Source organism: Triticum urartu, chromosome 7A, assembly GCF_056163025.1.
Source record: "Triticum urartu cultivar PI428250 chromosome 7A, HENAU_Tu73, whole genome shotgun sequence".
Lineage (NCBI taxonomy): Eukaryota > Viridiplantae > Streptophyta > Magnoliopsida > Poales > Poaceae > Triticum > Triticum urartu.
The window spans coordinates 343,905,905-343,931,183 of NC_141879.1; the positions used below are offsets into that span (position 1 = coordinate 343,905,905).

At 45.0% G+C, this 25,279-nt stretch overlaps 1 long non-coding RNA gene across 1 annotated transcript; it reads right to left on the reverse strand.

Annotated features, from left to right (window-relative positions):
* Window positions 1-20,634: 20,634 nt before the first annotated feature.
* LOC125520025 (uncharacterized) lies at window positions 20,635-23,681 on the reverse strand. The gene is made up of 4 exons (XR_007288395.2): window positions 23,275-23,681; window positions 22,088-22,191; window positions 21,397-21,735; window positions 20,635-21,279 (listed from the first exon to the last, which is right to left on the reverse strand). It is a non-coding gene; the product is annotated as an uncharacterized LOC125520025 (long non-coding RNA).
* Between the last annotated feature and the right edge of the window lie 1,598 nt (window positions 23,682-25,279).

Here is a 25,279-nt window from a genome sequence, read left to right on the forward strand (position 1 = left end):
CCAACCCGATGAAGCAAACAACGGAAATAAGCACACAACATAGTAAACAACCAACACAAGAACATGGTATGATATGCGGGATGCGGTATGCAATGCATATGCATGATTTGACAAGGAATGAATGAAGCTGGCCTCAAATTGGAAATCCAAGTGTGCCACTGGAAAGGCGAGATGAAATCTCTTGAAAACGATATAAAGATCACCGGAATCGGAGTTACGGTTTGGAAATGGCAAGCAATTCAAATATGGCACCGGTCTGCGATATACAGCAAGTGACCATCTAAATGCAACAAGAAGAACATGCTACAGCACTCAAACATGGCAAAAAAATGCATGGCAGGGATCCATTCATGAAGCTTAACAAAAGATGAACAGTGAGCTACGGCCAATTCATCCATTAACAGGTTCAAACAAGCATGGCAAAAATGCATTTGGTAAACAGATTTCAGACTTAGTAAAATTAACACTTGTCTGGAATTTCAGATCAGGTAGCACACTTTGGAGCATGAAAACAATATCTACAGGACCTAAACATGGTAAAGTAAAGCATGGCATGGAGCTACTCAAAGAGCTTAACAAAAGTCCCTTAGTGACCTTGAGCCAAAAGGGATCAGAAAATACATTTGCAAGCATGTGAACATGGCAAAAACATAATCAGTTCTCAGACTTAGTGAAAACCGGAGCATGCTGAAACAGATATCAAGTAGGCATGTTTACGAGCTCGATGCACTCACTACAGAGCAAGTCATGACAATCTAAGCATACACCCATCAAGAATACATATTATACCAGCTAGACATGGCAAGAACAATAACATAGCATGCACGGATCAACTACAACATCCTCGGCAAAATCGCTAACAAGTAGACAATCTGCCCAGATTCACGAAATGGCAAAAGTAGAGCTCGATTGACTCAAGCTAGGGTGCTCCATAATTGCAAACAAAGACATGGATGGATAGAGCACTACAAGATTAACAAAACATCCTTACTGATCATCCTCAAAAGAGGCACGGATCACTAGGAAACAACATGAACATATGGCATATTGAGATAAACAGATCAAGAACTTAGTGGAAATGCTAAGTCCCTGAAATCAGCATTAACAAATGCCTCACTTTACAAGTTTGTGCTAGTCACCACACACATCACAAAAATACATGGGTTGCACCTCTAGAAAGATGGCAAAACATATAACAAAACACATGTAGAGCTCATGGGCATATCATGCACACAATAATCATGGCAAAAATGACAAATATCTAAATGGAGCAGCAGATCTGACAAATAACTCAAGTAGCACTCTTCCAACAGCATTTCGGGCATCAAGATGAACTCAAATGAAAATGATGCAATGAGATGAAATGATGTGCTCGCTGAGATGAACATTTTCATATGCTATATGCCCAAAACGGATCTACGGATGATGAGTTATGGCATGATGAACATGGGCATTTGAAACGTGGGAAACTCGAGGTAAAAGTCAACGGCGCGGAAACCGAGGTTCACCAGCACGGTTCTCGCCGGAGACGGTGGGGAGAGAGATGGGCCTCGCCGGAGATGGCAGATCCAGGACGGATCTCGCCGGATCCGGCCGGATCCCGGCGCGGGCGGCGTAGGAAGGTCGGCGGCGGCCGGTTGGCGATGGCGCGCGGCGACGGCGACCTGGGGCGAGCGGGGCGTCGTGGAGGAGCCCGCCGGCGGGGCGAGGTTGCAGGAGCAGCGGCTCCGTGGCGGAGCGACGATGAGACGGCCGGGCGGAGCGCTCCGCGGGCGGCGCGTGTCTCGGGAGGCCGCGGGCAGGCGGCGGCGACGGATGGGCCCGCGCGGGCCTGCGATGGGCTCGGCGGGCCGCGCGGTGGAGAGGCGGGGCGCCGGGACGACGTGGCGGTGCGCGATAGGTGGAGGGAGGCGGCGGCGCTGAGGTGGAAGCCGGCGATTGGCCGGGGTGAGGTGGAGGCTGGACGCGTCCGGCGGCGGAGTGGGAAGAAGCTAGGGTTTGGACTGCGCGAAAAATCGGGGAGAGCCACATATATATAGGTAGAGGGAGCTAGGAGAGTCCAAATGAGGTGCGGTTTTTGGCCACGCGATCGTGATCGAACGCTCTAGATGATGGAGAAGGTTTTGGTGGGTTTTGGGCCAAATTGGAAGGGTGTTGGGATGCAACACACGCGAGGCCTTTTCGGTCCCTCGGTTAACCGTTGGAGTATCAAACGAAGTCCAAATGGTACGAAACTTGACAGGCGGTCTACCCGTAGTAAACCAAGGCCGCTTGTCAAGTCTCGGTCCAATCTGGAAATGTTTAATACCCGCACACGAAAGAAAGGTAGAAATGGCCACCGGAGGAGAACGAAGCGCCGGAATGCAAAACGGACAACGGGGAAAATGCTCGGATGCATGAGACGATCACGTATGCAAATGAAATGCACATGATGAAATGATATGCAATGCATGACACGCAAGCAATGATAAGGCAACAACAGCGAATAACTGGAGGACACCTGGCACATCAGTCTCGGGCCGTTACATATTGCCTTGGCGAAGGAATCCAGATTTCACAAGAGAACCAGGCACATCAAGAGACGCTTCAATTTCATCCGGGATTTAGTCCAGGTGGGAGACATAGAAATTTGCAAGATACATACGGATCTGAATGTTGCAGACCCGTTGGTTAAGCCTCTTCCACGAGCAAAACATGATCAGCACCAAGGCTCCATGGGTGTTAGAATCATTACTGTGTAATCTACATTATTGACACTAGTGCAAGTGGGAGACTGAAGGAAATATGCCCTAGAGGCAATAATAAAGTTATTATTTATTTCCTTATATCATGATAAATGTTTATTATTCATGCTAGAATTGTATCAGCTAGAAACATAATACATGTGTGAACACATAGACAAACAGAGTGTCACTAGTATGCCTCTACTTGACTAGCTCGTTGATCAAAGATGGTTAAGTTTCCTAACCATTGACATGGGTTGTCATTTGATTAACGGGATCACATCATTAGGAGAATGATGTGATTGACTTTACCCATTCCGGTAGCTTAGCACTTGATCGTTTAGTTTATTGATATTGCTTTCTTCATGACTTATACATGTTCCTATGACTATGAGATTATGCAACTCCCGTTTACTGGAGGAACACTTTGTGTTCTACCAAACGTCACAACGTAACTGGGTGATTATAAAGGTGCTCTACATGTGTCTCCAAAGGTACTTGTTGGGTTGGTGTATTTCGAGATTAGGATTTGTCACTCCGATTGTCGGAGAGGTATCTCTGGGCCCTCTCGGTAATGCACATCACTTAAGCATTGCAACTAATGAGTTAGTTGTGGGATGATGTATTACGAAACGAATAAAGAGACTTGCCGGTAATGAGATTGAACTAGGTATTGAGATACCGACGATCGAATCTCGGGCAAGTAACATACCGATGACAAAGGGAACAACGTATGTTGTTATGCGGTTTGACCGATAAAGATCTTCGTAGAATATGTAGGAGCCAATATGAGCATCCAGGTTCTGCTATTGGTTATTGACCGGAGACGTGTCTCGGTCATGTCTACATAGTTCTCGAACACGTAGGGTCCGCACGCTTAACGTTACGATGACAGTTATATTATGAGTTTATATGTTTTGATGTACTGAAGGTTGTTCGGAGTCCCAAATGTGATCAAGGACATGACGAGGATTCTCGAAATGGTCGAGACATAAAGATTGATATATTGGAAGCCTATATTTGGATGTCGGAAGTGTTTCGGGTGAAATCGGGATTTTACCGGAGTACTGGGAGGTTACCGGAACCCCCCGGGGGCTTAATGGGCCTACATGGGCCTTAGTGGAAATAGAGGGAAGCAAGGAAAGTGTGGGGTGCGCCCCCCCAAGGCCCAAACCGAATTGGTTTAGGGCAAGGGGGCCGGCCCGCTCTTTCCTTCTTCCCCTCTTTCTAACCTTCTCCCGAATCCTATTCCAACTAGGAAAGGGGGGAGTCCTACTCCCGGTGGGAGTAGGACTCCTCCTGGCGCGCCCTCTCCCTGGCCGGCCGCACCCCCCCTTGCTCCTTTATATACGGGGGCAGGGGGCACCCCATAGACACAACAGTTGATCTCTTGATCTCTTAGCCGTGTGCGGTGCCCCCCTCCACCATAGTCCACCTCGATAATACTGTAGCAGTGCTTAGGCGAAGCCCTGCGTCGGTAGAACATCAACATCGTCACCACGCCGTCGTGCTGACAAAACTCTCCCTCAACACTCGGCTGGATCGGAGTTCGAGGGACGTCATCGGGCTGAACGTGTGCTGAACTCGGAGGTGCCGTACGTTCGGTACTTGATCGGTCGGATCGTGAAGATGTACTACTACATCAACCGCGTTGTGCTAACGCTTCCGCTTTCGGTCTACGAGGGTACATGGACAACACTCTCCCTTCTCGTTGCTATGCATCACCATGATCTTGCGTGTGCGTAGGAATTTTTTTGAAATTACTACGTTACCCAACACGGTTGGTCTGGCACGCTGCTCTTCGAATGGAACACGTGTCATATTGCGTTTGCACAAACATGTGGGGCCGTAATTGAGAACCGACCATAGGCACACTCCCCGGCCCCGCAAGTCGGCTGAGTTAATAGAAGAGAGAGACAAGCGATAGTACTGGAACAGTGTTGTACAGACGTCTGTGCCTGGACAATCCCTACATGACATGGAAGATCAGTTCGTCCATGGATGTGACCAGACTCCAGCAGACGGTTGGATTGGCTATCGTCTACATATCGTGTAGGATGTGTTGTACATGGCTGTAGTTCTGATGAGAAATCTAAAAAAGGTTTCTTGTCATCTCACAATATTAGGTGTCATGTGCGTTGGATCACTGCGAGGTTTAAACAGCGACAACTGAGTTCCGCCAAGGCGCTGGTCATTGGGGGCACATGCACGAAGACTACTCGGCCGCCATCTAGGTCAAGCTGGGTATGTTAATTAGGACATCTATCGATGGACCCCTTTTCTATGAGTTTATCTTTAATTTGAGCTTTGATCCTTGTCCAGTTTGTCCGTCGGGATTCATGTTGTCTCCTTGGGGTAGTGAGGTTATGGTTTCTTGTCATGTGAAATTTTTCCGTGTTATATATTAATCCGGTGGTTCAGATCAAAATGACGACAATTGCGCCTCCACTGCACATGCATGAAGACTTCTCGACATTCATTGATGAGGTCAAGCCGACTCCGGTAGACAAAAGAAAACCACTCCACTATATAGGCAGGAGCCTCCGCGCTTGCTTGCTAGTGTTGCTCTCTTCACACGGTCTCGTCCTCTCCAGATCTAAACACGACAGTGGTGGCCACACTCTCTCTCTACTCACCGCTAGTCACAGATCCAGCCAGATCCCCTCCACTAGGGAAGGTGAGAAGGTGCAATGTTCATGCGGTCGTCCTGTATGACGGCTCTTACCCACTGCCGGTGCGTCCTGATCAATGTGCCTTGCTGTTCTCTCCCACGCAGTGCCGGCTAGGGAGGACCTCCGACCCCTTCTTCCTCGCTGCCATAGTGTGGGCAGATCCGGCCTCTCGCCGCCCGCCTAGCGACATCCCCGCGACCCTCAGGTATAACTTCCTTCGAAACCGGCCTTGCTCTACTTCCCCAGCTCCCGACGTTGTTGCATTTGTATCTTTTACTATTTCTTAGGCCCCCTCATAGATAGGATCGATCGACTGTTCGAAAGACCTAAATTTTTACTGTGAAGAGGAAAAACTAGTTCATGCTGTCGAATCTAGTACTACTTGGTACAAACAAGGAAGAAAGGGGGTGGGGTGGGGGAAGATTTGTTACCTAAATCTAGGACTTGGTCGAAAGAGGAAATAATGGGGGCAAAAAGTAGTAGGGACTGGCTATCCAACTGGTCTCTTGGTCTAATAGGGAAATAAAGGGAAACACAATACAAACTCAATATAAACCGATCTATTGGTTGAAAAGGGAAATAAAGTGGGGACTGGGGGACAAGTCAACAGAGTATGTCGAGCACTAGATTTGCTAGCCTCACACAGTTTAAGGTGGCTATACCGAACAAAAATGGGACCAACCCAGATATCATGTTCTGATATTTGTTGCCCCGAGCCCCTCTTATGTAATGCCACTGGTAAAATTTAGCAGTCGCACTGTTAAAAGTAAGGACATGATAAACCAATGTTGTTTTCAATGTAATGCCTCCAGTAATATGAATCAATGGCACTGTTTTTCATGTCCTGCTAAGTTTCCCATTAAGATAAGTTGCTTCTTTTCATTAGAAATGCAACTGTCCTGGTCCGCCTACTCTCCCATGCCCAAATACCAACTCTTTAGCAGCTGTTAATGTAATGTTGCTGGTAAAATGAAGTAATGGCACCATTAAAGTAATGTCGTATTTAACGTTTGTCATATTTAATCCTAATGCTCACACTAATATCTAGCAATGGTGCTACTTTAGAAATTGCTACTGTCCTTGTAGGATCGCCATTTAGATAAGGAACATGCTTCTTTTTATTTGATGTATGTTTCATCACTTGTTAGTCACCCTCCTTGATCTTAGTTGAGAAGAGGGTCGAGCAGGTGGCAAGCGAGTGTCCTCTCTATCATTTCATTTCCAATGTAGATAAAGAAAGTGCTTCTCTTTGTTAGTATATGTTTCATCAACTAGTCCCATTGTTAATGTTTAAGTGTTTCTACAAACTAGGGTGCTTAATTTTAATTGGTCTACACAAAAATAGAGATTGGAATGTCTCAAGGCCCCTCCTTGTATTACCGATGTACACTGATGTTCATCACTGGCAAAAGGTGTATCGAGGAGAATTGGGTCGATTTCCAGTATGAGGCCTATCATATGAAGCATCGCAGGGCCCATCTCGCCCTCGCAGCATGGCATACTATGATACTATCACAATATTTTCTTCTATTTATTAGTGTATGTTTCATCAACTAGTGCCACTATAATGTAATCACGCTTTTTCATTATCTGTGCAAACAGGGTTATTCAGCTGCATTTTGGTGGAAATGTAGAAATGTATGAATGGAACCGGCATATATGCAGAGTGCGAGGTGCCAAGTAAAAATTAGCGACACCAACATGCTCCATCTAAGCATTGGCATCCACCACAACCAGTGGGATGGGTGGTGCTCTATGTGAGACGGATCTTTCTCGAGAGCAAATCCTCTAATCAAATACTAGTAGCTTATATTGGCACTTTTCTAGGGAGTACTCTTTTTTGAAAGAAGCACCAATCTATTTTTCTTTATTTGTACACAGTGTCACAACTTTGTTTTTGGTCTAATGCTATTTTAGGGTGATTGGTGTAGTACTTCGACACTGATTGTAAGCATGATTTTCATTAGCCGTCATACTGATTGTAAGCGTGAGAAGATGGAAGATTAGGTTAGTGCGAAGCTTACCTTAAACCCTGCCGCCGCCGTTGAAATGAGGCGAGCAGCGAGGGAACCATGGAGAACGGAGGGGTAGCGACATCGCGCCATCCGGCCTCCTCTTGTGGTGGGAGAACGAATACTCCTGTGGCTCCGACTCGCTCTGTACCCTCACGAATGGCACACCGTACTCGATCTATTTGTTATCCTCTCGATGCTCGACCTTCGACCTGTACGCCCACCACCTCCGCCTGACTTTCGCCTCAGGCGAATCTGTCTGCTCCATCACCCAGAAGAGATACTCGATGAACTCGAAGGACTGCGGCGTGACTGCTGCCGAGGAGTACATCTTCGCCCTCATCGCCGTCGTCTCGCTCTTTCGCATACATTTCCACATGGCCCTCACCCTCCATGGAATCTCCCACTCGTTGTCAAACCAAGTAAGGATCTCCTTCAACCTGGCTAACTTTGCCTGGTCGTCACCGGCGATCTGCCCGTTTCGCTGCTGCATCCTCTCCATAGATGTCCTTTTGAGAGGTCCAGTGCTAGCTTTGGAAGATGGGAGGACAGACGGTGGTCTTGCAATGGAGAAGAGGGAGAGGCGACACAATGGTTTTGCAATGGAGAAGATGGAGAGAAGAGTGGGTGGTTTTGCAATGGAGAAGAGGGAGAGGCGAGACGGTGGTCTTGCAATGGAGAAGAGGGAGAGGCGAGACAGTGGTTTTGCAATGGAGAAGATGGAGAGGAGAGGGGTGGTTTTGCAATGGAGAAGAGGGCGAGGCGAGACGGTGGTTTTGGAATGGAGATGATGGAGAGGAGAGGATGTGGTTTTGCAATGGAGAAGAGGGGGAGGAGCGTGCGGCAATGATTTAGGATTGGACGAGAGGGCCAACACGCTGTGACTGGATCAAAATCAAAATCAATTTACCCTTCAATTAAGAAAGCGACCCCACATTAACCAGTCTCCCTTTTATTTTGGGTCATAATTGACCATGATTTTCACAAATAAAATATATGTTATATGTTGCAAAAATAATATAATTTGAAAGTACATTCAGATACGAACCAAACGATACAATTTTTGGTGACATGTATTCACATTTTGCTTGTTAAATACAGTACGTGGTCAAACTTTGACAAAAAATATGCAAAACAAAAAAATACTTCGAAGACTAGCGCCGCTCCTCTCCTCTTAAACCACCGCCACTCCTCTCCTGTTCCAATCCAAATCCAGCACTGCTCCTCTCCTCTTCCATTTAAAAACCACCACCCCTCCTCTCCTGTTCCAATCCAAAACCTGCGTCGCTCCTCTCCCGTTCTAATCCAAAACCAGCGCCGCTACTCTCCTCTTCCATTCGAAAACCACCGCCGGCGAGTCAAGGTGCTAGGGAGAAGTAGATCGATGGAGGAGTAAAACCGATACATGAGGATCACAAACGGTGCTACTTCTTGAGCTTGTGTTGGTTTTCCCTTGAAGAGGAAAGGGTGATGCAGCAAAGTAGAGATAAGTATTTCCCTCGGGTTGAGAACCAAGGTATCAATCCAGTAGGAGATAACGCACAAATCACCAAATACCTGCACAAAAAATCAAACAACTCGCACCCAACGCGATAAAGGGGTTGTCAATCCCTTCACAGTTACTTGCAAAAGTGAGATTTGATAAAGATAGATAAACGATAAAGTAAATATTTTTCGTATTTTTGGTTTATTGATCGGAAAGTAAAAGATTGCAAAAATAGTAAACCAGAAGCTAATATTGTAGATCAAAACTTATGTGATGGAAAATAGACCCAGGGCCATAGGTTTCACTAGTGGCTTCTCTCATGATAGCAAATAATAGGTGGGTGAACAAATTACTGCCGAGCAATTGATAAAAAAGCACAAAGTTATGACGATATCTAAGTCAATGATCATGAATATAGGCATCACGTTCGTGTCAAGTATACCGAAACGATTCTGCATCTACTACTATTACTCCACACATCGACCGCTATCCAGCATGCATCTAGAGTATTAAGTTCATAAAGAACGGAGTAACGCATTAAGTAAGATGACATGATGTAGAGGAATTAACTCAAGCAATATGATGAAAACCCCGTCTTTTTATCCTCGATGGCAACAATACAATACGTGTGTTTCGGCCCCTACTGTCACTGGAAAAGGACACCGCAAGATTGAACCCAAAGCTAAGAACTTCTCCCATTGCAAGAAAAACCAATCTAGGTGGCCAAACCAAACCGATAGTTTGAAGAAAATTACAAAGATATAAAATCATGCATAAAAGAATTCAGAGAAGATTCAAATAATATTCATAAATAAGCTGATCATAAATCCACAATTCATCGGATCTCGGCAAACACACCGCAAAAAAGTATTACATCGAATAGATCTTCAAGAACATCGAGGAGAACATGGTATTGAGAATCAAAGAGAGAGAGAGAGAGAGAGAGAGAAGAAGCCATCTAGCTACTAGCTATGGACCCGTAGGTCTGTGGTAAACTACTCACACTTCATCGGAAGGGCAATAGAGTTGATGTAGAAGCCCTCCATGATTGAATCCCCCTCCGGCAGGGTGCGGAAAAGGTCCCTAGATGGGATCTCACGGGTACAGAAGGTTGTGGCGGTGGAAAAGTGTTTTTGTGGATGCCTCTGGTGGTTTGGGGATATTTGGGAATATATAGGTGAAAGAATTAGGTCAGGAAGTGCACGAGGGGCCCACAAGGGTGGGGGTGCGCCCTCCTTCCTTGTGGTTGCCTCGTGGCTCCTCCGACTTCATCTCCAAGTCTCCTAGTTTTCTTTTGGTCCAAGAAAAATCATCGCGAAGGTTTCATTCTGTTTGGACTCCGTTTGGTATTCCTTCTCTATGAAACTCAAAAATAGGGAAAAACTGGAACTGGCACTGGGCTCTAGGTTAATAGGTTAGTCCCAAAAATAATATAAAATAGCATATTAATGCATATAATACGGGGATAAACCATGATTAGTAGCCTTGTCCAGCTCGAACAGGTGCAATCACCAAACCGTATAGGTATAGGACTAGTTTAGGCTAGCTTAGCTCCTATATATACTTGTACCCCTGTATGATTTTGTAACCCAGATCAAAGTAATACGAAACATAGGTGCGACACGCACCTATTAGCCATCATCTCGGTATCTCTGTGTTGGTTCGTGTTCGCGTGTGTGCGTGCTAAACTAGCCCTCGTATCAGGCAAGCCGGCGGCTAGTAGTTTCGTGCGTGCGTGTGCTAGCGTCCAAGAGAAAATCAATCCAGCAGTCTGCTAGGCTGCTTCGGTGTTATGTGCACCTCATCTACGTCTACGTCTCCAACCGCTTAGTTGGCAAGCTCGGAAAGTACTCGAGCTGTGTCGAACACGTGTATCGCCGGAAAATACTTGGCTACATCGGCGTCGACGTCGGGCCTGTGCCAACAATTGGTATTCAGAGCTTGGTTTGTCGGTCGTGATCTTCGGAAAGCACTCGAAGGATCACGTCGAACACATGCAAGGAGATCATGACGGCGGCAACAGGAGCACAAATGCCGATGGTGGGGGATCACAGTTCCCCCGTCTGGATCAAGAGGACTACGCACTATGGGCGATGAACATGGAGGTCGCGATGAAGGGAGCTAAGTACTGGGAAGCCGTCGACCCCGGCGGCGCCGAGTACACGAAGGGTGCGGCGAAGTACCAGAAGGATCATCAGGCGTTAACGGCGACCTACTCCGCCATGCCGAAGGATGTGCTACAACACCTCATCGAAAAGAACTTGGCGAAGGAGGCATAGGAGACCATCAAGATCCTGCACCAGGGTCATGACCGTGTCAAGGAAGCACACATTCAGTCCCTGATGAGAAGCTACGAGTGCCTGAATATTGATGAAAGTGAGACGGTTGATCAGTTTGCCGCCCGTCTCAAGACCCTCGTCAACGGCATACACAACTATGGTTCAACCCTACAAGAAGTTGCGATCGTCCGATGATTTTTGCGCGCCGCACCAGCACGCTACATCCAGATCGTCACGTCGATCGAACAATGTCTCGACCTGAAAACTCTCACGGTTGAGGATCTCGTCGGAAGGTTCAAGGCCCATGACGAGAGAATTCGTTTAAGTTTCAGCGACATGGAGGCGAGTGAGGACCTGATGCTGACAAAGGTGCAATGGATCGCCCTATCGAAAGAAAAGCAAGGCGGATCCACGAGCAGCGACAAGAAGAAGGGGAAGGGGAAGCAACGCTCGGCGAGAAAGAACTTCGCCGACTCGGACGACGAGGATGTGCCTGCACCACCGAGGAGGAGTTTGACATCAAAAAATGAGGTGCCATAAATGTGGCTTCCTCGGTCACTTCAAGGCTAACTGCGAGGAAGCACCGAAGCAACGGGCGCTCATGGCCAAGGAAGGAGACGATGGGGACATGATGCTGATGTGCGAACTAGTGGATGAGGAGGAACAAGATGATCACGATCAGCTGGACACATGCCTGGTTAGTGCATGCGCGGCAGTAAACCTAGGCGATATCATGGCGCCAGAAGACCACACTACTAGGGAAAAGCTTATAGACAGACGCTTACTAGTAGCGCGGGTTTATACCCCTTGCTACTGCTACTTACTAGTAGCGGGGGTTTTTACCCCTCGCTACTACTAAGTTGATAGTAGTAGTTCGGGTTTTTACCCCTCGCTACTACTAAGCGGTCTCTACCATGCCTCCCTGAGACATGCCATAGTAGTAGTGAGGGGTATAAACCCGCGCTACTACTAAGTGAATAGTTCGGGTTTTTACCCCTCGCTACTACTAAGCGGTCTCTACCATGCATCCCTGAGACATGCCATAGTAGTAGTGAGGGGTATAAACCCGCGCTACTACTAAGTGAATAGCCATAGTGCAGGTAAGATACCCACGCTACTACTGAGCATATCCCTCCCTTGCCGCACCACTCCCACCCCACCAAACTCTCTCTATCCAACCTCACCCCACCCCTCAGTTGACTCATCTCCCCCATGACCTCCTCGCTGCCGCCAGCACCCACGCTGGCCGGTTCCAGCGAGCTCTGGCCGCGCGGAATACACCACCAAGCTCCGCCCCTCCCTCCCCTCCTCCCAAATCCGTGCCTCAAGGCCTACACCCTTGCCTTGAGGCGTCGAGGGGGAAGGCGGCGGCGGAGAGGCAAATAGCAAGGAGGAGCAGCACGTCACTCTTCCACCGAATGGCCGCGGGGTCGTCGGTGCGAGCCGTCAGCGTCACCGAGAAGAGGAGCAGCATGGCGGCAAGGATGACGAGGGAGAGGAGGTTGTGGCTGAGGACGAGGCGCGCGTACAGGTCCCTCTCGTAGGCGTTGTAGGAGCGGAAGGCGTTTCTGATGACGAAGAAAGCGGTGAGATTAATCCGGAGCTACTCCCTAGTAGCGGTGAGAATCCTGAGTTGTTTAAGAACTTCAGATCTCCAATCATCTCGCTATCCCTCAGTTTAATATATTCTTCTTCAATTGAGGATATGCAATTTTTCTTGAGTTGCTGAAGACATTGGAGTATGTCTCCGGTTAATTATCCTGAGCATAAGGGAAAATGTTTAGCCTGCGAACTTAACATACATGCAGTATGCATGTGCCCTGCATGGCAGTCCATGTTGGCTGAGTCGTGGATCATTTAGAACCGTCTAGTTCTGTCCCTGCCTGTTTATGAGCTTCACATGGCCTCCCATGGCAGTTTCTGAAGGCAGGGCAAACCATGTGAAAATGAGAACAGATGTACATGCATGGTTCTGTACAGGTGTTAGGTAAGTGTTTTTGCTGATTGCGTGAAATTTTGCAGGTACTGGTAGCATGCTATATTAATTCTTTGGACAAAATTACATTATTCGTCACCCCTGCTCAGCTCAGAGAGGTACCTCATCCCGTCGTCCCCTGATCTCTGAATATCAATGCTTTGGATGAAATTACATTATGAAACTTATATGCAGTAAGGCCTAGATTGGCAGTGTAGTTTTTAAAATACCGTAGTATTCGAAAAATTCGGCATCATGTTTAACTAGTGTGGAGCATGCTATGCAGAGGCCTAGTTTGCCATGTTGATAATTATGAGTTACAAACCAAGCTGTCAGTTTGAGAAAAAAGAGGTCTGGACCTCTTTTCCTAGAAGTTAGAAAAAAAACAATGTATCAGGAATACAAGTGAATATGAAACTACTGTTGTTGGTTTAGCCAAACACCTCACAGTTGTCAAAACTACAGTTTTGTAGAAACCAAAGTATTCTGATTGAGCTAAGCTAGCAGTGTATCTTCACCTATGGGAATCAAGGTGCATATGCTCCTTGTCTTTTTTCACTTTCTAGACTAGATTGAATAACAAGAATTTCCAATCAACTATTAAAAATAAATTTAATTACCAATCTGCATGCACAAGACATATATCTTTCTCATCATTTTAAACAATAACCATTGATACTCCACGTATATATTTTCTGAGAATTACTTCATATATGTAGGGTGGCAGCGGTGTTCACAAATCATCACGGAGAAAGTAAAGATCTCGAGAGGATTCCGTTTGTTTGCTCTATGTATTGTCTTTCGAAGCGCAAGAAAAAACACAAAAAAAATGCTAGTTCATTTTACTGCCTTTTGTAGCAAAAGAAAATGAAAACACAAAAAAATGTTTGTTTCTCTACCTTTTGTAGTAATGGAGAATGAAAGTCACAAAAAATTGTTTGTTTTCAGGGTCGAGTAGTCTGTTGGTTTGTTGTTCGCTCAGAAATGTTTTTGGTTTTGGGGGGTTCGATGTGTACATTGTGTATCAGCATACACTGCTAGCTACCCGTGGAGATCAGCACTAATGAATAAACAAATCCTGGTTGTTCTTTCATCAAGGATTCTTATGCCATCAAGAGCAATGAGCATGGAATAGCAGCTCGAGACAGAGGTGCGTTTGATTGGGAACTTATTCCAGTGTGTGCATTATTTGAGGACCCCAAAACTCTTCTTCTGTATGAAATATTGTCTCTTAGTACCAGTATGCTATCACAATCTTGACTAAAGCATTTGAATTTAAGCTAGTAGATATTGATCTTTGTGATCGAAGTGTGTCTGTTTAATACCTCTAAACTCGCAATTTCATTCAGAATTATGATACTTCTTAGTGTAGCATTGTAGCTTTATTTTTGAACAATTAGATTACCTTTGGTATGCAGCATCAGCCAAACTATGATGTATCTCTTTAGTAGAAAATGTATCATCTTAAGAGTGTACTGAAGCTATATTAATTTGTAGCTCGAATTTTAGGCTTTCTCCATGGTTAATATAAGTTATGTAAAGTAATGTTTACTTGGAAGTGTAACTGTAGTGCCATTCTCATCTTTTAATGTACAAGGACGGTGCTGCTGCACTTGTACTAGCCAGTAGGGACAAAGCTAAGCACCTTGGCCTTCAAGTTCTTGCAAGGACAAGAGGGTATGCTGATGTTGCTCAGGTAAATCTTACATGCCTCGTCATTAATTATTGTTGGTGAAACAAATGTCATTTGAGAAATCTCGGCCTATTGTTCTTGTTAATGGATACGGTTACCAACATTATCCTTTCCCATGTCTCAAAACTGTCAACCTGACTCATAGAATGATCTTTTTCTTTAGGATTCATGGTTTTTTTTTCTTTTTTTCTTGTTATTATGCATTACTATGAGTTCATTGTATTAAGATTCCTTACAACTTCAGGCACCTGAGCTATTTACAGAAGGAGGGGACCCGGCGTTCTTCATGGCTCGCGGCGGTGTCTTCCTTTGATTCGTTCGTGCAACAAGGAGGGGACCCGCCCTTCTTCACGTCTCGTGCAACAAGTAAGGACCAGCCTCCGGCTGTTACTATTGATTTGTGTGCATCTTCTAAAAAGTAAGAAAATACCCTACTGGATTTGGACGCTGACGAGCACTAACAATTTTTCACTTTCCCGACGTGGCCGCAGGGGTGATCGACGTGGAGTACCGCTGCCCGGTGGGCGCGTGTTCTTCAACCACTCGGAGGTGGACTTCGCCGTGAAGCCCGGCAACTGCGTTGCACAGATGATCATCCAGGCGATCGTGATGCCGGAGGTCACCGAGGTGGAGGACCTCGATACCACCGTTTGGGGAGAGGGAGGATTCGGATCCACCGGCATCTGAACTCCTAGCCTTGTAGATACATCTAGAGAAGTGGTATGTTTAGGCTGCTGGTGGAACACTAGGAAAGGTACCCACCTTTGGTTGTGTGCGTTTAGTGTTGAATGAAATCTCGTGATCTCTTCTAGTTGAGATATTCAATGTTGCATCCATGAACGTGCAAGTGTTAAAATGGTCATGTGACGTTAATTTATTTTGCACTGGACGTGTCTCTGATCTTCATCCATGAATATTGCATCTAATTTTTATTTTATTTTTTAATTCCTAATTTTTAGTAGTAGTGGGGGGGGGGGGGGGAATGTGCGCTACTAGTATTTATGATACTAGTAGCGTGTGGTATAATAGATGCGCTACTACTACTTTGTTATTAGTAGCGCGGGTTCCAAATAGTAGTAGTGTGGATGACACCCGCGCTACTACTAACTTTTTAGTAGTAGCGTGGGTGATACCCATGCTACTACTAACTTTTAGCTATAGCGCGATACTAGTAGCGCGGGTACCCGCGCTACTAGTAGCTAATTTACCCGCGCTACGAGTAGCCTTTTCCTTAGTAGTGCCAGGACACAATGCGTGGTGGTGTGATCGTGCTAGAATACGGTGAAGATGTGTCGCCAGAAGAACAAGTCACAGGGAGTGACCGTGTGGTTGCGCAGGAAGATGGCGAATACATTTCGCCAGAAGAACATGACGCGAGGTGTGATGAATTGGTCACCCCAGAAGAACGCAACACGCCGCGAGCAACACTCGGGCCAAACAAGCATGTCGCGTACATTGTGTCAAACAGTGTAGCTGCAGGTTGTGCATACGTCATTAGCCACAGCGCATCCGACGTGGCAACTCAAGGCGCTAGTGGCGTTGTATGCGATGTAGCGAGCGACAAGCAAGTCATCCCGCGTGAGAAGGCAGCCGACACATGACGCGAGGTATGATGAATTGGTTACCCTAGAAGAACACAACACGCCGTGAGCAACACTTGGGCCAAACAAGCATGTCGCATACATTGTGTCAAAGAGTGTAGCTGCAAGTTGCGCATACGTCATTAGCCACAGCGCATCTGGCGTGGCAACTCAAGGCGCTAGTGGCGTTGTACGCGATGTAGCGAGCGGCAAGCAAGTCATCCCGCGTGAGAAGGCAGCCGACACAAGGTGTTGTGTGTACGCGGCTGGTGCGGATTTGTTCACGTGCATATGCAACCCAGCAGAAGGGTCGGATGATGGTAGCCCGTCCAGCAAGATGGCTGCAGGAAGTTTCCAGCAAAGGAGCAAACCACCACGTGGTGGCCAAATAGTGAGAGAAGGGAAGCAAAGCCCAAAAAAATTGCAAGGTGCATCTAGCACATGAAATAGTGCAGAAGAGTGTTCAACACCACATGGTAGATCGGAAGATGGGAACGAGACAGAAAAAGGTGACAGGAAGCAGCGATGCAGCCCAGCAAACAACAGGCTTGTAAGCCCAGTAAAAAGAAACTTTGGCAAGTTCAGAAGCAAGTGTTTCTTCTCCGACAGCACGAGAACGACCCTTGTTGGATCACTCTCCAACGAAAGTGCTTCAAATAAATTCGGTGAATATGAAAAGTAAAGGGCAACGATGTTTGCACATCGAGGTACTGGAAAATTTTGAAGATGCAAAAGTGGAGTGTTGGCGTCGTGCTATGGATGAAGAGTTGGATTCGATCTGAGACAACAACACATGGGAAATTGTGGATCTTCCCAACGGATGTATTGCCATAGAGCTCAAGTGGGTGTACAAAGTCAAGAAAGATGCCGAAGGGAACTTGGTGAAGCATAAAGCAAGACTCGTGGCTAAACCAAAAGTGCAAGAGCAAGGTATGGACTTTGAAGAAGTGTTCGCTCCACTTGCAAGGATGGACATGGTGAGGCTACTTATAGCTGTCGCGGCTCAAGAATCTTGGAGGATACATCATATGGATGTGAACTCCGCATTTTTGACTGGGGAGTTAGAAGAAGAGTTGTATTTGAAGCAGCCACCATGGTACATCCAAGAAGGAGAAGAGCACAAGGTATTGAAGCTATACAAGGCGGTGTACGGGATACGACAAGCTCCTTGGGCATGGAGCAGGAAGCTTGACAGTACATTGATTTCTCTCGGGTTTGAGAAAGCCCCACTGGAGCATACGATGTATAAATGAGGTAAAGGAAAGGATCGTCTCTTAGTGAGCAACTATGTGGATGATCTGATGATAACTGGAGCAAACGAAGAGGTGATTGCAAACTTCAAGCTACAAATGAAGGAGTTATTCAAGATGACTGATCTAGGGCTCTCGAGTTACTACCTTGGGATCGAGGTACAACAAAAGCCGGAGGAGATCACATTATGCCAGGAGGCATATGCGAAGAAGATAGTTGAAATTTGTAGCATGGAAGATTGCGATCCCTGTCATGTTCCGATGAAGCCTCGTCTCATACTAAGCAAGAAAAGTGAAGCACCCGCGGTTGATGCAACGGAGTATAGAAGTGTGGTCCAAAAGTTGAGGTATCTCATGAATACAAGACCGGACTTGGCCTATTCCGTTGGCATAGTGAGTTGCTTCATGGGAGCACCCACGACAGAACATTGGGCAGCTGTGGAAAATATACTCGGGTATATCAAATGGACAACAAACTTCGGTTGTGTCTATTTGAGAGAGAAGATGAAGGAGATGGTGGAGCTACTTGGCTATAGTGATAGCGACCTCGCAGGAGATGTGGATGACGTAAAAGTACCTCGGGTGTGTCATATTTCTTGGGAGGAAGGATAGTGAGTTGGCTATCACAAAAGTAGAAATTGGTCGCATTATAATCCCATGAAGCAGAGTATATTGCAGCTGCTATTGCGGTGTGTCAAGGTGTGTTCCTAGGAAAGCTAATCGGTGACCTCATAGGTAAGGAACCGGAGCGAGTGGTGCTCAACATTGATGAAGAGTCTAAATTCTCTCGATGGAAGAATCAAATGCATTATGGTAGATGCAAGCACATCAATATGAGGTATCGATACCTAAGGGAGTGTGTGGAACAAAGCAAGATCGACATCAACTATATTTGCACCAATGACCAACTTGTAGATATCCTGGCCAAATCTTTGGGACGACAGAAGTTCGTGCAAATGCGGAAAAGGATCAGTGTTCAAGCTGTGAAGAGAGGACATCGTGTTTAGGGGGGTGATTGTTGGAATAAACAACGATTAGTAGCCTTGTTCGGCTCGGACAGGTGCAATCACCAAACCTTATAGGTATAGGACTAGTTTATATATATATATATATATATATATATATATATATATATATATATATATATATATATATATATATATATATATATATATAGGAGCTAAGCGAGCCTAAACTATACTTGTACCCTTGTATGATTTTGTAACCCAGATCAAAGTAATACAAAACATAGGTGCGACATGCACCTATTAGCCATCATCTCGGCGTCTCTGTGTTGGTTCATGTTCGCATGTGTGCGCGCTAAACTAGCCCACGTATCAGGCAAGCCGGCGGCTAGCAGTTTTATACATGCATGTGCTAGCATCCAGGAGAACATCAATCCAGCACTCTGCTAGACTGCTTCAGTGTTACGGTGCACCTCGTCTACGTCTACATCTCCAACCGCTTAGTCGACAAGCTCGAAAAGTACTCGAGCTGTCTCGAACGTGTGTATTGCCGGAAAGTACTTGGCTACATCGGCGTCGAGGTCAGGCCTGTGCCAACATATAGAACATCCAAAACAGATAATATAATAGTATGGAACAATAAAAAATTATAGATACGTTGGAGACATATCAAGCATCTCCAAGCTTAATTTCTACTTGTCCTCGAGTAGGTAAATGATAAAACATAATTTTTGATGTGGAATGCTACATAACATATTTATTCGTGTAATTTTCTTTATTGTGACAAGAATGTTCAGATCCATAAGATTCAAAACAAGAGTTTAATATTGACATAAAAATAATAATACTTCAAGCATACTAATAAGGCAATTGTGTCTTCTCAAAATAACATGGACAAAAAAAGCTTATCCCTACAAAATCATATAGTCAGGCTATGATCCATCTTCATCATACAAAAAATATTCAAATCATGCACAACCCCGATGACAAGCCACACAATTGTTTCATACTTTTGATACAATTGTTTCATACTTTTGATGTTCTCAAACTTTTTCAACTTTCACGCAATACATGAGCGTGAGCCATGGACATAGCACTATAGGTGGAATAGAAGGTGGTTGTGAAGAAGACAAAAACAAGGAGATAGTCTCACATCAATTAGGCATATTAACGGGCTATAGAGATGCTTGAATAGATATCAATGTGAGTGAGTAGGGATTGACATGCAATGGATGCACTAGAGCTATAAGTTTATGAAAGCACAAAAAGAAACTAAGTGGGTGTGCATCCAACTCGCTTTCTCACAAAGACCTAGGGCAATTTGAGGAAGCCCATCATTGAAATATACAAGCCAAGTTCTATAATGAAAAATTCTCACTAGTATAAGAAAGTGACAACATAGGAGACTCTCTATCATGATGACCATGGTGCTACTTTGAAGCACAAGTTTGGTAAAAAGATAGTAGCATTGCCCATTCTCTCTTTTCTCACATTTTTTATTGGGCCTTTTCTCATTTTTTGGCCTCTTTTCTTTTATCTGGAGTCTCATCCCGCCTTGTGGGGGAATCATAGTCTCCATCATCCTTTCCTCACATGGGACAATGCTCTAATAATAAAGATCATCACACTTTTATTTACTTACAACTTAAGAATTACAACTCGATACTTAAAACAAAACATGACTCTATATGAATGTCTCCAGCAGTGTACCGGGATGTGCAATGAATCAAGAGTGACATGTATGAAAGAATTATGAATGGTGGCTTTGCCACAAATACGATGTTAACTACATGATCATGCAAAGCAATATGACAATGATGGAACGTGTCATAATAAACAGAATGGTGAAAAGTTGCATGGCAATATATATCAGAATGGCTATGGAAATGCCATAATAGGTAGGTATGGTAGCTGTTTTGAGGAAGGTATATGGTGGATTTATGGTACCAGCGAAAGTTGTGCGGCACTAGAAAGGCTAGCAATGGTGGAAGGGTGAGAGTGTGTATAATCCATGGACTCAACATTAGTCATAAAGAACTCACATACTTATTACAAAAATCTATTAGTTATTGAAATGAAGTACTACACGCATGCTCCTAGGGGGATAGATTGGTAGGAAAAGACCATTGGTCGTCCCCAACTGCCACTCATAAAGAAGACAATCTTCCCTAATAATAAAGCAACTACTGTTTCTGGTCGTCCGTCGTCGCACATTTTACAAAAAAGTCCTTATGTTGTTTTGAATTAAACCCACAGTCCCTCTTTAAGTGGTATTCTGAAAAAACGATTCGGTTTTATAAATTAGCCCCTGAATTTCTTAGAATTCAACCCGCGCTCCTTTCTTCTATCTTATCCAGTGACAGAGAGGGGGAGAGGGCACGCCGTAGGAGGCTTCCTTGCGTCGGCGGCTGCCCCCGCCTCCACTCTCCCTTGGGCTCCGACTCTCCCTTTCGCCTCCGACCCTCTTGGTCTCTCCTCCGCCCAGCGCCTTGCTGCTGCTGCTGCTGCTGCAGGGGAGGGAGAGGACGAGAGATACGGCTGGAGGGGAGGGGAGGGACTGAGAGAGAGTGGGAGAGCCGGAGAGGGCCGGCCGGCCTGAGCCGGACCTGCAGAACAGCGGCGCGGCGTGATCTGGAATACACACCTACAGAAGGCGGCCGGACAAAATAGGTTAGCGGCAACGACAACTCCAAATCTGGCAAGCTCCTCTGCAGATTGGTGCTAGACCGCCACCGAACATGAAAGCATGCAGTACACACACCTACGAAAGGCCAAGCCTGATGGGCAACGGAGGATGGCGGCAACAAGAACTCCAAATCTGGCTAGCTCCTCTTGGTCGGGCTCACATGGTGCAAGAAATCAGCATGACCCCATTGAGGCACTTGGTCGGTGTATGCAGGAACACAAAAAACAAAGGTCAGCCAAAACTGACAACTCCAGACCTACGAAATCGGCATGACCGCAAGTGAAAGGAGTTGTGTCAGCCAGGCTTAGTGTTTGAATTTCTAGGTCACATACCTTCTTTACCCAGCTCTAATTAATTAAACTTGACCACTTCGGATGTTGGAAGATGGAGTGCAAATTTCACCAATTCTGTAAACTGCACAATCAATCTAGCGTTATTGTTTATTGATAACACCTAGGATTTAGCAAGTGGTCATGTTGTAGTTGAACAACATATTTTTTGTTTAGAACTGATCGAGTTATAAAGCTGTCAAAATTAGACCAATGGAACAAGTCAATCTTCTTGTGCTTTGCCATGCAGGCAGCATGGTGTGCATTTCTGCAACACATGGTTTACTATTACAGGCTACTTTAGTTTGCCTTTGTAGGCAATATTTCTGTCCCAGTGAAAAATTGGTCTATATAAAACAGAGGCGACACATTTTTTTGCCATGCTTTAAATAAAGGACACCAAAACGAGATGGGGGTGAGGGTTTGAGTTTTTGTACTTTTGCACGGAAAGATGTTGGCAGCTTTGTTGAATTGAACTTCTAAGTCGCGGACAGTCCCACGGACAGGTTGCATCCATTGTTGTGCTGGACTAAGCCTTCAGCTGCGACAAAAAAGAGAAAATAAAGAGTAGTGGCCATGACCAGTTAGCCCTGCAGATGGTAAAGGGGAACAAATTGGCAAGTATACGGGGGATGGCACAAGATAAAGGGGAAAAAGGTTTTAATGACAGTAAAAAGTTCCTACTCTGTTAGCCAAATCCAAAATAAAATGGCCCCCATCTGATGAACAAAATGTCCCTCCTCTGTTTAACATATACTTGCATAGCTGATGCATGTTAAGGACTCTATGAAAAAAAATCATGTACTAATTAAGGCCTGCAAGAACGAACCAGTACATGCATCATACCAAGTATAATTGCATAACTAATGCATGTTAACAACTCTGAAAATTTCCCATACAGATTCAGGCATGTGAGAGAGAACCAGTACATGCAACAAACCATTGTAAGGACTCTTTGTGATGATTCTTCAATCAATATTGAAAAGAATACCAATATCAACGGAACTTCGCAGCAGGCAGTGCTACATGCAGCAACATATATGATTGTGCAGGCAACCTTGCTCAGGCCACTATACAAAAAATATAATTGAAATGTCTTGCCTTGTTCAGTTCAGTTCACACAACCTTGTTCTTACCCCAAGTGTTATTTTGGAAAATATCATCTGCCAAGCATATAATTGCCTAACTAATGCTTGCAATAATGCACAGAATCAATAAATAGCCCCAGGTATGTTGAATAAAATTTCCAATTCATTGTCTGCAAAAAAAAAGTCAAAATAAGTTTGCCTCTCAATCTCAATCCCTGCATATATCCCCATGGTCGCTAGCTATGTGAATTCCCAAAAAAATGTCCATCAAATAAATGAAATCCATTTGATGGATAGGAAAATTGCATCTGAATGCTCCCTGTGAATCCACATAGCCTAGCTGTTGCTATGTAACTACTCAACCCACGGGATTGATGAACAAAAATGTCTCCCGCTGTGTGTGCCTCTTCCTCTCCGGGCTCTCTCCTCTCCACACCCTCCCCCAGCACCACCCCACACACGACTGGGAGGATAACAGAGGGAGCGATTAAAAACAGAGGGAGGACAACACGAGCGTAGTTTTTGGAGGGACTCACCTAGCGGCTTAGCTCCGTAGTCGTGCGGACACGCCTCTGCTGCACAGGCCGCAGTCGCGCGAGCTGTCAGCAGCAAGCAGCTAGGCTCCCTCCTCGCGCGGACGTCTCTTCCCCGATGCGGTCGCACGAGCTATCGACGCAACAACGACTGAAGTTCCTCGCCGCACGGCCTTGCTCTCCCCCGTCTCGGTCGCACGATTTATCGCCGCCAATCAGCTGATCCTCCACTCGCCGTCGCGGCCGCGCGAGTTATCGCCGCCGAGCAGCTTGCCCTCCACCGGCCGCCGATTTTGTGCTGAAGAACCTTATCACAATGGCAGAAAGAGGAAAGGGAATGGGTGAGGAAAAAAGACTGGAAACGACAAATTGTGCCGATCGGGAACTGCATTGTGTCGCCCAGGCTCTCTCACGCAAATCCTACGGCTCACGTGCAACCACTAGGATATGGAGTAATTTGGTGGTTGATACTTCTAATGTAAGACCAGAATGATAACATTTTAAGTAGTACTAATTCAAACTAATCTGTATATGTCAAGCTCCTTTATTATTTTTATCTGTTTCTTCTGAAATCAAGTGATTTTCTTGAGATACCAGTTTACAAGAATTTTTCAGATTGTAATTTTAAAATAATTCTTCATGAAGAACATACTATGTGGTCAGTGTAACAGTTAAGCTCTAGAATCTAGATATAGAGTCACCGGGTATTGCGATGCAGAGGCCGGGGGATTTTCTCCTTTTTGGAAAAAATGTCTCTGGCATGTAACTGTGAAATAAGGTGTTCTGTATGTTCTATTAGCTCATTTCTTTCTATTTGGTGTCTTACATGGTAAATATTGTTTGATATATATGCAATGCTTCCATGCATAGGATTCAACGGCTACACACGTCATGATTGTAAGTATGAACACAAGAGAGTATTGATAGTTGAACCAATGAACACCAGCAATTCAGAGTGTATTCATTTCTTTGTAGGATGTCTTTTGGTTGCTATAATAAATAAGAATTGACAGTTTTCAACAAGCCTCAACATAGATTTGCTAGAACTTCAAAGGAAAAATTGCATGAATTCGAACTTGTGTGCTACATTGGGATGGAAGCATTGTACTTACCAAAGAAGCATATGTAAGCATTTGATATTTTTCTACTTATTTTAAAATTACATGTGTTGCACTCGATGGAACTCTTCTCTACTATCCAAACCGTAGCAACGCACGGGCATTTTACTAGTCAATAAATAAATCATGCTCCGACTTCATCACATAACGGTTCACCATACGTGCATGCTACGGGAATAACAAACTTGAGCACAAGTATTACTCAAATTCACAATTACTCACTAGCATGACTCTAATATCAGCATCTTTATATCTCAGAACAATCATAACGAATCGAACTTCTCATAGTATTCAATGCACTTTATATGAAAGTTTTTATTATACCCCCCTTGGATGTCTATCATATTAGGACTAATTTTATAACCCAAGCAAAGTACTATGCTGTTTAAAGACTCTCAAAATAATATAAGTGAAGCATGAGAGTTCAACAATTTCTATAAAATAAAACCACTTCCGTGCTATAAAAAGATATAAGTGAAGCACTAGAGCAAAATTGCCTAGCTCGACAGATATAAGTGAAGCACATAGAGTATTCTAATAAATCATGATTCATGCGTGTTCCTCTAAAAAGGTGTGTACAGCAAGGATGATTGTGGAAAACTAAAAAGCAAAGAGTCAAATCATACAAAACCCTCCAAGCAAAACACATATCATGCGGTGAATAAAAATATAGCCTCAAGTAAAGTTACCGATAGATGAAGACGAAAGAGGGGATGCCTTCCGGGGCATCCCAAGCTTAGGATCTTGGTTGTCCTTGAATATTACCTTGGGGTGCCTTGGGAATCTCCAAGCTTAGGCTCTTGCCACTCCTTATTTCATGATCCATTAAATCCTTACCCAAAACTTAAAAACTTCACAACACAAAACCGAACAGAAAATTTCATAAGCTC